Source organism: Aythya ferina (genome assembly GCF_964211825.1).
Source record: "Aythya ferina genome assembly, contig: HAP1_SCAFFOLD_236, whole genome shotgun sequence".
NCBI classification, from domain to species: Eukaryota; Metazoa; Chordata; class Aves; order Anseriformes; family Anatidae; genus Aythya; species Aythya ferina.
In genome coordinates this window covers 9,786-19,570 of record NW_028181301.1, presented here as the reverse complement: position 1 = coordinate 19,570, position 9,785 = coordinate 9,786, and positions in this window count along the sequence as shown.

The window sequence follows — 9,785 nt, the reverse complement described above, 5'->3', positions numbered from 1 at the left end:
ACCTGATGTTCTCCAAAAGCCACAATTTACACTTTTTCACCATGATGACCAACAAGAACCCAACTAAAACCCAACGGAGACCCCAAAACACGTCATAAACACCCCAAAAAAGAACAGGATCACCCAAAAAAAAAAACAGAAGAAAAGACCAAATACCATGAATCCACCCCAAAATTCCCCTAAACCTACCTGAAGTTCTCCAAAACCCACAATTTACAATTTTCCACCACCATGACCACATAAAACCCAAGGAATACCAACGGAGACCCCAAAACACGTCAAAAACACCCCAAAAAAGAACGGGATCACCCCCAAAAACAAAAGAAAATCCCCCAAAACCATAGATCCAATCCCAAAACCAACCTAAACCTACCTGATGTTCTCCAAAACCAACAATTTACCCTTTTCCACCATGATGACCACGGAAAACGCAACGAAACCCAATGGAGACCCCAAAACACGTCAAAAACACCCCCAAAATGAATTGGATCACCCCCCCCAAAAAAAAAAAAAAAAAAAAAAAAAACAGAAGAAAACCCCATATATCATGAATCCACCCCAAAAGTCCCCCTAAACCTACCTGATGTTCTCCAAAACCCACAATTTACACTTTTCCACCATGATGACAACGGAAAACCCAACGAAACCCAACGAAGAACCCAAAACACGTCAGAAACACCCCAAAAATGAATTCGATCACCCCAAAACTGGAACAAAATCCTCCAAAACCATAGATCCACCCCCAAAACACCCTAAATCTACCTGATGTTCTCCAAAACCCACAATTTACACTTTTCCACCATGATGACCATGGAAAACCCAACGAAACCCAACTGAGACCACAAAACACGTCAAAAACACGCCGAAAACCAACTGGATCACTAGAAAAAACAGAAGAAAACCCTAAAAACCATGAATCTGCCCCAAAAGTCCTCATAAACCTACCTGATGTTCTCCAAAACCCACAATTTACACTTTTCCACCATGATGACCACGGAAAACACAACGAAACCCAACGGAGAACCCAAAACACGTCAAAAACACCCCAAACAAGAACAGGATCACCCCCAAAACCAAAGAAAACCCCAAAAAGCACGGATCCAATCCCAAAACCACTCTAAACGTACCTGATGTTCTCCAAATCCAAATGTCCACTCCCAACCACCATAAAACCCATTAGGAACTCAACGAAACCCAATGGAAACCCCAAAACACGTCAAAAACACCCCAAAAAAGAACTGAATCAGAAGAAAAAACACCAAAAACTATGAATTTCCCCGCAAAACCACCCTAAACTCACCTGATCTTCTTCAAAACCCACAATCCACTCCCATTTCCCTTAAGGACCAACTAAAACCCAACGGAGACCCCAAAACAAGTCAAAAACACCCCAAACAAGAACAGGATAACCCCTAAAAAAGAAAGAAAACCCCCAAAAAACATAGATCCACCCCAAAACCACACTAAACCTACCTGATGTTCTCCAAATCCCAAAGTCCACTCCCAACAAACTTAAAACACATTAGGAAATCAACAAAACACAACGGAAACCCCAAAACACGTCAAAAACACCACAAAAAAAAGCGGGATCACCCCCAAAACTGGAAGAAAACCCTAAAAGCCGTTGATCCACCCCAAAAGCCCCCCTAAACCTACCTGATGTTCTCCAATACCCACAGTTTACCCGTTTTCACCATGATGAACAACAAGAACCCAACAAAAACCAACGGAGACCCCAAAACACATCAAAAACACCCCAAAAAAGAACTGGATCAGAAGAAAAAAAAAACAAAACTATGCATTTCCCTCCCAAATCACCTTAAACTCACCTGATCTTCTTCAAAACCCACAATCCACTCCCATTTAGCTTAACGACCAACGAGAACCCAACAAAACCCAACGGAGACCCCAAAAACATCAAAAACACCCCAAAAAAGAACTGGTTCAACCCCAACAACGAAACAAAACCCCAAAAGCCATAGATCCACCCCAAAAGTCCCCCTAAGCCTACCTGATGTTCTCCAAAACCCACAATTTACACTTTTCCACATTGATGACCATGGAAAACCCAACGAAACCCAACGGAGACCACAAAACACGTCAAAAACACCCCAAAAAAGAACAGGATCACCCCAAAAAACAGAAGAAAACCCCAAATACCATGAATCCACCCCAAAAGTCCCCCTAAACCTACCTGAAGTTCTCGAAAACCCACAATTTACCCTTTTCCACCAAGATGCCAACAGAAAACTCAACGAAACCCAACGAAGAACCCAAAACACATCAGAAACACCCCAAAAATGAATTCGATCACACCAAAACTGGAACAAAATCCCCCAAAACCATAGATCCACCCCCAAAACACCCTAAATCTACCTGATGTTCTCCAAAACCCACAATTTACACTTTTCCACCATGATGACCACGGAAAACCCAACGAAACCCAACGGAGACCACAAAACACGTCAAAAACACGCCGAAAACCAACTGGATCACTAGAAAAAACAGAAGAAAACCCCAAATACCATGAATCTGCCCCAAAAGTCCTCATAAACCTACCTGATGTTCTCCAAAACCCACAATTTACACTTTTCCACCATGATGACCACGGAAAACCCAATGAAACCCAACGGAGAACCCAAAACACGTCAAAAACACCCCAAAAGCAAACCGGATCAGAAGAAAATACGTGATTTAACCCCAAGAAAACCCTTAAACCTACCTGATCTTCTCCAAATCCCAAAATCCACTCCCACCCACCATAAAACCCATTAGGAACTCAACAAAACGCAACGGAAACCCCAAAACACGTCAAAAACACCCCAAAAAAGAACTGGATCAGAAGAAAAAAAAACCAAAACTATGCATTTCCCTCCCAAATCACCCTAAACTCACCTGATCTTCTTCAAAACCCACAATCCACTCCCATTTAGCTTAACGACCAACGAGAACCCAACAAAACCCAACGGAGACCCCAAAAACGTCAAAAACACCCCAAAAAAGAACTGGTTCAACCCCAACAACGAAAGAAAATCCCAAAAGCCATAGATCCACACCAAAAATCCCCCTAAACCAACCTGAAGTTCTCCAAAACCCACAATTTACACTTTTCCACATTGATGACCATGGAAAACCCAACGAAACCCAACGGAGACCACAAAACACGTCAAAAAAAAAAAAAAAAAAAAAAAGGAAGGGATCACCCCCAAAATTGGAAGAAAATCCTTCAAAATCATAGATCCACCCCAAAACCACCCTAAACCTACCTGATGATCTCCAAAACCCACAATTTACAATTTTCCACCACCATGACCATGGAAAACCCAACGAAACCCAACGGAGACCCCAAAAGAAGTCAAAAACACCCAAAACAAGAACGGGATAAACCCTAAAAACGAAAGAAAACCCCAAAAGCCATAGATCCACACCAAAAGTCCCCCTAAACCTACCTGATGTTCTCCAAAAGCCACAATTTACACTTTTTCACCAGGATGACCAACATGAACCAAACGAAAACCCAAAACGAGACACCAAAACACGTCAAAAACACCCCAAAAATAAAGGGATCACCCATAAACTGGAAGAAAATCCCCAAAAAGCACGGATCCAATCCCAAAACCACCCTAAACCTACCTGATGTTCTCCAAAACCCACAATTTACCATTTTCCACCACGATGACCAACGAGTACACAACAAAACCCAACGGAGACCCCCAAACACCTCAAAAACTTCCCAAAAAAGAACGGGACCACCCCAAGAAACAGAAGAAAACACCAAAAAACATGACTCTGCCCCAAAAGTCCCCCTAAACCTACCTGATGTTCTCCAAAAGCCACAATTTACACTTTTTCACCATGATGACCAACAAGAACCCAACTAAAACCCAACGGAGACCCCAAAACACGTCATAAACACCCCAAAAAAGAACAGGATCACCCAAAAAAAAAAACAGAAGAAAAGACCAAATACCATGAATCCACCCCAAAATTCCCCTAAACCTACCTGAAGTTCTCCAAAACCCACAATTTACAATTTTCCACCACCATGACCACATAAAACCCAAGGAATACCAACGGAGACCCCAAAACACGTCAAAAACACCCCAAAAAAGAACGGGATCACCCCCAAAAACAAAAGAAAATCCCCCAAAACCATAGATCCAATCCCAAAACCAACCTAAACCTACCTGATGTTCTCCAAAACCAACAATTTACCCTTTTCCACCATGATGACCACGGAAAACGCAACGAAACCCAATGGAGACCCCAAAACACGTCAAAAACACCCCCAAAATGAATTGGATCACCCCCCCCAAAAAAAAAAAAAAAAAAAAAAAAAACAGAAGAAAACCCCATATATCATGAATCCACCCCAAAAGTCCCCCTAAACCTACCTGATGTTCTCCAAAACCCACAATTTACACTTTTCCACCATGATGACAACGGAAAACCCAACGAAACCCAACGAAGAACCCAAAACACGTCAGAAACACCCCAAAAATGAATTCGATCACCCCAAAACTGGAACAAAATCCTCCAAAACCATAGATCCACCCCCAAAACACCCTAAATCTACCTGATGTTCTCCAAAACCCACAATTTACACTTTTCCACCATGATGACCATGGAAAACCCAACGAAACCCAACTGAGACCACAAAACACGTCAAAAACACGCCGAAAACCAACTGGATCACTAGAAAAAACAGAAGAAAACCCTAAAAACCATGAATCTGCCCCAAAAGTCCTCATAAACCTACCTGATGTTCTCCAAAACCCACAATTTACACTTTTCCACCATGATGACCACGGAAAACACAACGAAACCCAACGGAGAACCCAAAACACGTCAAAAACACCCCAAACAAGAACAGGATCACCCCCAAAACCAAAGAAAACCCCAAAAAGCACGGATCCAATCCCAAAACCACTCTAAACGTACCTGATGTTCTCCAAATCCAAATGTCCACTCCCAACCACCATAAAACCCATTAGGAACTCAACGAAACCCAATGGAAACCCCAAAACACGTCAAAAACACCCCAAAAAAGAACTGAATCAGAAGAAAAAACACCAAAAACTATGAATTTCCCCGCAAAACCACCCTAAACTCACCTGATCTTCTTCAAAACCCACAATCCACTCCCATTTCCCTTAAGGACCAACTAAAACCCAACGGAGACCCCAAAACAAGTCAAAAACACCCCAAACAAGAACAGGATAACCCCTAAAAAAGAAAGAAAACCCCCAAAAAACATAGATCCACCCCAAAACCACACTAAACCTACCTGATGTTCTCCAAATCCCAAAGTCCACTCCCAACAAACTTAAAACACATTAGGAAATCAACAAAACACAACGGAAACCCCAAAACACGTCAAAAACACCACAAAAAAAAGCGGGATCACCCCCAAAACTGGAAGAAAACCCTAAAAGCCGTTGATCCACCCCAAAAGCCCCCCTAAACCTACCTGATGTTCTCCAATACCCACAGTTTACCCGTTTTCACCATGATGAACAACAAGAACCCAACAAAAACCAACGGAGACCCCAAAACACATCAAAAACACCCCAAAAAAGAACTGGATCAGAAGAAAAAAAAAACAAAACTATGCATTTCCCTCCCAAATCACCTTAAACTCACCTGATCTTCTTCAAAACCCACAATCCACTCCCATTTAGCTTAACGACCAACGAGAACCCAACAAAACCCAACGGAGACCCCAAAAACATCAAAAACACCCCAAAAAAGAACTGGTTCAACCCCAACAACGAAACAAAACCCCAAAAGCCATAGATCCACCCCAAAAGTCCCCCTAAGCCTACCTGATGTTCTCCAAAACCCACAATTTACACTTTTCCACATTGATGACCATGGAAAACCCAACGAAACCCAACGGAGACCACAAAACACGTCAAAAACACCCCAAAAAAGAACAGGATCACCCCAAAAAACAGAAGAAAACCCCAAATACCATGAATCCACCCCAAAAGTCCCCCTAAACCTACCTGAAGTTCTCGAAAACCCACAATTTACCCTTTTCCACCAAGATGCCAACAGAAAACTCAACGAAACCCAACGAAGAACCCAAAACACATCAGAAACACCCCAAAAATGAATTCGATCACACCAAAACTGGAACAAAATCCCCCAAAACCATAGATCCACCCCCAAAACACCCTAAATCTACCTGATGTTCTCCAAAACCCACAATTTACACTTTTCCACCATGATGACCACGGAAAACCCAACGAAACCCAACGGAGACCACAAAACACGTCAAAAACACGCCGAAAACCAACTGGATCACTAGAAAAAACAGAAGAAAACCCCAAATACCATGAATCTGCCCCAAAAGTCCTCATAAACCTACCTGATGTTCTCCAAAACCCACAATTTACACTTTTCCACCATGATGACCACGGAAAACCCAATGAAACCCAACGGAGAACCCAAAACACGTCAAAAACACCCCAAAAGCAAACCGGATCAGAAGAAAATACGTGATTTAACCCCAAGAAAACCCTTAAACCTACCTGATCTTCTCCAAATCCCAAAATCCACTCCCACCCACCATAAAACCCATTAGGAACTCAACAAAACGCAACGGAAACCCCAAAACACGTCAAAAACACCCCAAAAAAGAACTGGATCAGAAGAAAAAAAAACCAAAACTATGCATTTCCCTCCCAAATCACCCTAAACTCACCTGATCTTCTTCAAAACCCACAATCCACTCCCATTTAGCTTAACGACCAACGAGAACCCAACAAAACCCAACGGAGACCCCAAAAACGTCAAAAACACCCCAAAAAAGAACTGGTTCAACCCCAACAACGAAAGAAAATCCCAAAAGCCATAGATCCACACCAAAAATCCCCCTAAACCAACCTGAAGTTCTCCAAAACCCACAATTTACACTTTTCCACATTGATGACCATGGAAAACCCAACGAAACCCAACGGAGACCACAAAACACGTCAAAAAAAAAAAAAAAAAAAAAAAAAAAAAAAAAAAAAAAGGAAGGGATCACCCCCAAAATTGGAAGAAAATCCTTCAAAATCATAGATCCACCCCAAAACCACCCTAAACCTACCTGATGATCTCCAAAACCCACAATTTACAATTTTCCAACATGATGACCATGGAAAACCCAACGAAACCCAACGGAGACCCCAAAAGAAGTCAAAAACACCCAAAACAAGAACGGGATAAACCCTAAAAACGAAAGAAAACCCCAAAAGCCATAGATCCACACCAAAAGTCCCCCTAAACCTACCTGATGTTCTCCAAAAGCCACAATTTACACTTTTTCACCAGGATGACCAACATGAACCAAACGAAAACCCAAAACGAGACACCAAAACACGTCAAAAACACCCCAAAAATAAAGGGATCACCCATAAACTGGAAGAAAATCCCCAAAAAGCACGGATCCAATCCCAAAACCACCCTAAACCTACCTGATGTTCTCCAAAACCCACAATTTACCATTTTCCACCACGATGACCAACGAGTACACAACAAAACCCAACGGAGACCCCCAAACACCTCAAAAACTTCCCAAAAAAGAACGGGACCACCCCAAGAAACAGAAGAAAACACCAAAAAACATGACTCTGCCCCAAAAGTCCCCCTAAACCTACCTGATGTTCTCCAAAAGCCACAATTTACACTTTTTCACCATGATGACCAACAAGAACCCAACTAAAACCCAACGGAGACCCCAAAACACGTCATAAACACCCCAAAAAAGAACAGGATCACCCAAAAAAAAACAGAAGAAAAGACCAAATACCATGAATCCACCCCAAAATTCCCCTAAACCTACCTGAAGTTCTCCAAAACCCACAATTTACAATTTTCCACCACCATGACCACATAAAACCCAAGGAATACCAACGGAGACCCCAAAACACGTCAAAAACACCCCAAAAAAGAACGGGATCACCCCCAAAAACAAAAGAAAATCCCCCAAAACCATAGATCCAATCCCAAAACCAACCTAAACCTACCTGATGTTCTCCAAAACCAACAATTTACCCTTTTCCACCATGATGACCACGGAAAACGCAACGAAACCCAATGGAGACCCCAAAACACGTCAAAAACACCCCCAAAATGAATTGGATCACCCCCCCCAAAAAAAAAAAAAAAAAAAAAAAAAACAGAAGAAAACCCCATATATCATGAATCCACCCCAAAAGTCCCCCTAAACCTACCTGATGTTCTCCAAAACCCACAATTTACACTTTTCCACCATGATGACAACGGAAAACCCAACGAAACCCAACGAAGAACCCAAAACACGTCAGAAACACCCCAAAAATGAATTCGATCACCCCAAAACTGGAACAAAATCCCCCAAAACCATAGATCCACCCCCAAAACACCCTAAATCTACCTGATGTTCTCCAAAACCCACAATTTACACTTTTCCACCATGATGACCACGGAAAACCCAACGAAACCCAACGGAGACCACAAAACACGTCAAAAACACGCCGAAAACCAACTGGATCACTAGAAAAAACAGAAGAAAACCCTAAAAACCATGAATCTGCCCCAAAAGTCCTCATAAACCTACCTGATGTTCTCCAAAACCCACAATTTACACTTTTCCACCATGATGACCACGGAAAACACAACGAAACCCAACGGAGAACCCAAAACACGTCAAAAACACCCCAAACAAGAACAGGATCACCCCCAAAACCAAAGAAAACCCCAAAAAGCACGGATCCAATCCCAAAACCACTCTAAACGTACCTGATGTTCTCCAAATCCAAATGTCCACTCCCAACCACCATAAAACCCATTAGGAACTCAACGAAACCCAACGGAAACCCCAAAACACGTCAAAAACACCCCAAAAAAGAACTGAATCAGAAGAAAAAACACCAAAAACTATGAATTTCCCCGCAAAACCACCCTAAACTCACCTGATCTTCTTCAAAACCCACAATCCACTCCCATTTCCCTTAAGGACCAACTAAAACCCAACGGAGACCCCAAAACAAGTCAAAAACACCCCAAACAAGAACAGGATAACCCCAAAAAAAGAAAGAAAACCCCAAAAAAACATAGATCCACCCCAAAACCACACTAAACCTACCTGATGTTCTCCAAATCCCAAAGTCCACTCCCAACAAACTTAAAACACATTAGGAAATCAACAAAACACAACGGAAACCCCAAAACACGTCAAAAACACCACAAAAAAAAGCGGGATCACCCCCAAAACTGGAAGAAAACCCTAAAAGCCGTTGATCCACCCCAAAAGTCCCCCTAAACCTACCTGATGTTCTCCAATACCCACAGTTTACCCGTTTTCACCATGATGAACAACAAGAACCCAACAAAAACCAACGGAGACCCCAAAACACATCAAAAACACCCCAAAAAAGAACTGGATCAGAAGAAAAAAAAAACAAAACTATGCATTTCCCTCCCAAATCACCTTAAACTCACCTGATCTTCTTCAAAACCCACAATCCACTCCCATTTAGCTTAACGACCAACGAGAACCCAACAAAACCCAACGGAGACCCCAAAAACATCAAAAACACCCCAAAAAAGAACTGGTTCAACCCCAACAACGAAAGAAAACCCCAAAAGCCATAGATCCACCCCAAAAGTCCCCCTAAGCCTACCTGATGTTCTCCAAAACCCACAATTTACACTTTTCCACATTGATGACCATGGAAAACCCAACGAAACCCAACGGAGACCACAAAACACGTCAAAAACACCCCAAAAAAGAACAGGATCACCCCAAAAAACAG